This window comes from Oryx dammah, unplaced genomic scaffold, assembly GCF_014754425.2.
Source record: "Oryx dammah isolate SB20612 unplaced genomic scaffold, SCBI_Odam_1.1 HiC_scaffold_23, whole genome shotgun sequence".
NCBI lineage: Eukaryota > Metazoa > Chordata > Mammalia > Artiodactyla > Bovidae > Oryx > Oryx dammah.
Genome location: NW_024070207.1, coordinates 60,624,892 through 60,631,319, shown reverse-complemented (window position 1 = coordinate 60,631,319; position 6,428 = coordinate 60,624,892). Strand labels below are relative to the sequence as shown.

The 6,428-nt window shown below is 36.5% G+C and overlaps 1 protein-coding gene across 1 annotated transcript in view; it reads right to left on the bottom strand.

The window, feature by feature from the left end:
• The window catches only part of POF1B (POF1B actin binding protein), a 101,443-nt gene that overhangs the window by 78,227 nt on the left and 16,788 nt on the right, over window positions 1–6,428 (bottom strand). The gene's annotated exons all lie outside the window — the stretch shown is intronic.

Genomic DNA, 6,428 nt, shown 5'->3' with positions numbered 1-6,428 from the left:
TATATATATACAATTTATAATTTTTGTGACTTTGTTTTTTTTTTTCTTTCCTTTAATATTGTATTTTTGAAAATCAAACCTCTACTTTAGATTTTTAATCTTTGCTTTTTGGTATTTGTTATCAATTTTGTACCTTTAAGAGCCCAATCTTCATACCCATTTTTAATTGGGAGCGAGATTACTGGCTTGACTGCTCTCTCCCCTTTGGACTCTCCTTTTTCTCCACCAGGTCGCCTCTATCTGCTCCCTCCCCCTTCTCTTCTCTACTCAACTCTGTGAATCTCTTTGTGTGTTCCAGATGGTGGCGAACACTTAGGGAACTGATTACTGGCTGTATCTGTCTCACTCCTTTTGATTTCCCCCTTTTTATCCTCCTGGCCACCTCTGTCTCCTTCCTCCCTCTTCTCTTCTCTGTGTAACTCTGTGAACATCTCTGAGCGGTCCAGACTGTGGAGTGCACATAAGAAGTGGCTAGCTTGCTTTCACCTCTTTTGATTCCACCTCATCTCATTTGGTTCACCTCTAACTCCCTCCTCCCTCTTCTCTTCTCCATGTAATTCTGTGAACATCTCTGGGTGTCCCTCACTGTGGAGAAACTTTTCATGTTTAACCTAGATGTTTTATCAACAGTTCTGTATAGATGGAGAAGTCTTGAGACTACTGAAAAAAAATAAGACTGAAAACCAGAAGCAGGAGGCTTAAGTCCAAATCCTAAGAACACTAGAGAACTCCTGATTCCAGGGAATATTAATTGACAGAAGCTCATCAAATGCCTCCATACAGACACTGAAACCAAGCACCACCCAAGAGCCAACAAGTTCCAGAAAAAGACATATCATGCAAATTCTCCAGCAACACAGGAACACAGCCCTGAGCTTGAATATAGAGGCTGCCCAAAGTTACTCCAAGCCCACTGACATCTCATAACTCATTACTGGATACTTCATTGCACTCCAGAGAGAAGAAATCCAGCTCCACCCACCAGAACAACGACACAAGTTTCCCTAACCAGGAAACCTTGACAAGCCAATGGTACTACTCCACCCACAGTGAGGAAATTCCACAATAAAGAGAACTCTACAAACTGCCAGAATACAGAAAGGCCACCCCAAACTCAGCAATATAAACAAGATGAAGAGACAGAGGAATACCCAGCAGGTAAAGGAAAAAGATAAATGCCCACCAAACCAAACAAAAGAGGAAGAGATAAGGAATCTACCTGATAAAGAATTCCAAATAATGATAGTGAAAATGATTCAAAATCTTGAAATCAAAATGGAATCACAGATAAATAACCTGAAGACAAGGACTGAGAAGATGAAAGAAAGGTTTAACAAGGACCTAGAAGAAATAAAAAAGAGTCAATATATAATGAATAATGCAATAAATGAGATCAAAAACACTCTGGAGGCAACAAATAGTAGAATAATGGAGGCAGAAGATAGGATTAGTGAAGTAGAAGATAGAATGGTAGAAATAAATGAATCAGAGAGGAAAAAAGAAAACAAATTAAAAGAAATGAGGACAATCTCAGAGACCTCCAGGAGAGTAGTAAGCACCCCAACATTCGAATCATAGGAGTCCCAGAAGAAGAAAACAAAAGAAAGACCATGAGAAAATACTTGAAAACTTCCCCAAAATGGGGAAGGAAATAATCTCCCAAGTCTAAGGAACCCAGAGAGTCCCAAACAGGATAAACCCAAGGCGAAACATCCCAAGACACATATTAATCAAATTAACAAAGTTAAAACACAAAGAACAAATATTAAAAGCAACAAGGGAAAAGAAAAAATTGCACACATGGGGATTCCCATAAGGATAACAGCTGATCTTTCAATAGAAACTTCAGGCCAGGAGGGAATGGCAAGACACACTTAAAGTGATGAAAGAAAATAACCCACAGCCCAGATTACTGTACCCAACAAGGATCTCATTCAAATATGAAGGAGAAATCAAAGCTCTATAGACAAGCAAAAACTGAGAATTCAGCACCACCAAACCAGCTCTCCAACAAATGTTAAAGGATCTTCTCTAGACAGGAAACATAGAAAATGATTATAAACTCGAACCCAAAACAATAAAGTAAATGGCAATGGGATCATACTTATCAATAATTACCTTAAACATAAATGGGTTGAAAGCCCCAACCAAAAGACAAAGACTGGCTGAATGGATATAAAAACAAGACCCCTATATATGCTGTCTACAAGAGAACCATCTCAAAACAGGGGGCACATACAGACTGAAAATGAAGGGCTGGAAAAAGATGTTTCACACAAATAGAGACCAAAAGAAAGCAAGAGTAGCAATACTCATATCAGATAAAATAGACTTTAAAACAAAGGCTGTGAAAAGAGACAAAGGACACTACATAATGATCAAAGGATCAATCCAAGAAGAAGATATAACACTTATAAATATATATGCACCCAACATAAGAGCACCACAATATGTAAGACAAATGCTAACAAGTATGAAAGGGGAAATTAACAATAACACAATAATAGTGGAAGACTTTAGTACCCCACTCACACCTATGGATAGATCAACTAAACAGAAAGTTAACAAGGAAACACAAACTTGAAATGATACAATAGACCAGTTAGACCTAATTGATATCTATAGGACATTTCACCCCAAAACAATGAATTTCACCCTTCTCTCAAGCACACACTGAACCTTCTCCAAGATAGATCACATCCTGGGCCATAAATCTAGCCTTGGTAAATTCAAAAAAATTGAAATCATTCCAAGCATCTTTTCTGACCACAATGCAGTAAGATTAGATGTCAATTACAGGAGAAAAACTATTAAAAATTCCAACATATGGAGGCTGAACAACACGCTGCTGAATAACCAACAAATCACAGAAGAAATTTTAAAAAAATCAAAATATGCATAGAAACGAGTGAAAATGAAAACACAACAACCCCAAACTTGTAGGACACTGTAAAAGCAGCACTAAGGGGAAAGTTCATAGCAATACAGGCCATACCTCAAGAAACAAGAAAAAAGTCAAATAAATAACCCAACTCTACAGCTAAAGCAACTAGAAAAAGAAGAAATGAAGGACCCCAGGGTTAGTAGAAGGAAAGAAATCTTAAAAATTAGGGCAGAAATAAATGCAAAAGAAACAAAAGAGACCATAGCAAAAATCAACAAAGCCAAAAAGCTCGTTGTTTGAGAGGATAAATAAAATTGACAAACCATTATACAGACTTATCAAGAAACAAAAGTAAAAAAATCAAACCAATAAAATTGGAAATGAAAATGGAGAAATCACAACAGACAACACAGAAATACACAAGATCATATGAGACTACTATCAGTAATTATATGCCAATAAAATGGACAACTTGGACAAAATGGACAAATTCTTAGAAAAGTACAACTTTCCAAAACTGAACCAGGAAGAAATAGAAAATCTTAACAGACCCATCACAAGCACGGAAATTGAAACTGTAATCAGAAATCTTCCAGCAAACAAAAGCCAAGGTCCAGATGGCTTCACAGCTGAATTCTACCAAAGATTTAGATAAGAGCTAACACATATCCTACTCAACCTCTTCCAGAAAACTGCAGAGGAACTTAAACTTCCAAACTCATTCTATGAGGCCTCATCACCCTAATACCAAAATCTGACAAAGATGCCACAAAAAAAGAAAACTACAGGCCAATGTCACTGATGAACATAGATGCAAAAATCCTTCACAAAATTCTAGCAATCAGAATCCAACAACACATTAAAAAGATCATACACCATGGCCAAGTGGGCTGTATCCCAGGGATGCAAGTATTCTTCAATATCCACAAATCAATTAATGTAATACACCACATTAACAAATTGAAAAATAAAAGCCATATGATTATCTCCATAGATGCATGGAAAGCCTTTGACAAATTCAACATCCATTTATGATAAGAAGTCTCCAGAAAGCAGGAATAGAAGAAACATACCTCAACATAATAAAAGGTATATAAGACAAACCCACAGCAAACATTATCCTCAATGGTGAAAAATTGAAAGCATTTCCCTTAAAGTCAGGAACAAGACAAGGGTGCCCACTTTCACCACTACTATTTAACATAGTTTTGGAAGTTTAGGCCACAGCAATCAGAGCAGAAAAAGAATTTAAAGGAATTCAGATTGGAAAAGAAGCAAAACTCTCACTGTTTGCACATGACATGATCCTCTACAGAGAAAACCCTAAAGACTCCATCAGAAAATTACTAGAGCTAATCAATGAATATAGTAAAGTTGCAGGATATAAAATAAACACATAGAAATCCCTTGCATTCCTATATACTAATAATGAGAAATAGAAAGAAAAATTAAGGAAAAAATTACATTGACCATTGCAACGAAAAGAATAAAATACTTAGGTATGCATCTACCTAAAGAAACTAAAGACCTATATATATAGAAAGCTATGAAACACTGGTGAAAAAAATCAAAGAGGACACTAATAGATGGAGAAATGTACCGTGTTCATGGTTTGGAAGAATCAATATAGTGAAAATGAGTATACTACCAAATGTAATCTATAGATTCAATGTAATTCCTATCAAGCTACCAACGGTATATTTCACAGAGCTAGAACAAATAATTTCACAATTTGTATGGAAATACAAAAAAACCTCGAATAGACAAAGGAATCTTGAGAAAGAAGAATGGAACTGGAGGAATCAGCCTGCCTGACTTCAGGCTCTACTACAAAGCTACAGTCATCAAGACAGTATGGTACTGGCACAAAGACAGAAATATAGATCAATGGAACAACATAGAAAGCCCAGAGATAAATTCATGCACCTATGGACACCTTATCTTTGACAAAGAAGGCAAGAATATACAATAGTGAAAAGACAATCTCTTTAACAAGTGGTGCTGGGAAAACTGGTCAACCATTTGTAAAAGAATGAAACTAGAACACTTTCTAACACCATACACAAAAATAAACTGAAAATGGTTTAAAGATCTAAATGTAAGACCAGAAACTATAAAACTCCTAGAGGAGAACATAGGTAAAACACTCTCTGATAAATCACAGCAGGATCCTCTATGACCCACCTCCCAGAATATTGGAAATAAAAGCAAAAATAAACACATGGGACCTAATTAAAGTTAAAACCTTCTGCACAACAAAGGAAACTCTAAGCAAGGTGAAAAGAGAGCTTTCAGAATGGGAGAAAATAATAGCAAATGAAGCAACTGACAAAGAACTAATCTCAAAAATATACAAGCAACTCCTACAGCTCAATTCCAGAGAAATAAATGACCCAATCAAAAAATGGGCCAAAGAACTACACAGACATTTATCCAAAGAAGACATACAGATGGCTAACAAACACATGAAAAGATGTTCAACATCACTCATTATCAGAGAAATGTAAATCAAAACCACAATGAGGTACCATTTCACGCCAGTCAGAATGGCTGCAATCCAAAAGTCGACAAGCAATAATGGTGGAGAGGGTGTGGAGAAAAGGGAACCCTCTTACACTGTTGGTGGGAATGCAAACTAGTACAGCCACTATGGAGAACAGTGTGGAGATTCCTTAAAAAACTGGAAATAGAACTGCCTTATGACCCAGCAATCCCACTGCTGGGCATACACACCAAGGAAACCAGAATTGAAAGAAACACGTGTACCCCAATGTTCATTGCAGCACTGTTTATAATAGCCAAGACATGGAAGTAACCTAGATGTCCATCAACAGACAAATGGATAAGAAAGCTGTGGTACATATACACAATGGAGTATTCCTCAGCCATTAAAAGAATACATTTGAATCAGTTCTAATGAGGTGGATGAAACTGGAGCCTATTATACAGAGTGAAGTAAGCCAGAAAGAAAAACACCAATACAGTATACAAACGCATATATATGAAATTTAGAAAGATAATAACGATAACCCTGTATGCGAGACAGCAAAAGAGACACAGATGTATAGAACAGTCTTTTGGACTCTGTGGGAGAGGGAGAGGGTGGGATAATTTGGGAGCATGGCATTGAAGCATGTATAATATCGTATAAGAAATGAATCACCAGTCCAGGTTCGATGCAGGATACAGGATGCTTGGGGCTGGTGCACTGGGATGACCCAGACAGATGGTACGGGGAGGGGGGTGGGGAGGTGGTTTCAGGTTGGGGAACACGTATACACCTGTGGCAGATTCATATTGATGTATCGCAAAACCAGTACAATATTGTAAATTAATTGGCCTCCAATTAAATAAATAAATTTAAATTTAAAAATATAAAAATAAAATATATGCAACAAGCCACAAAAGTTTACTGTATAGCACAGGGAACTATAGTAAATATCCTGTTATAACTTATATTGGAAAATAATTTCAAAAATATTATATGTATATATGTAAAACTAAATCACACACACAAAAATATTCTACTTTTTAAATTTAGTAA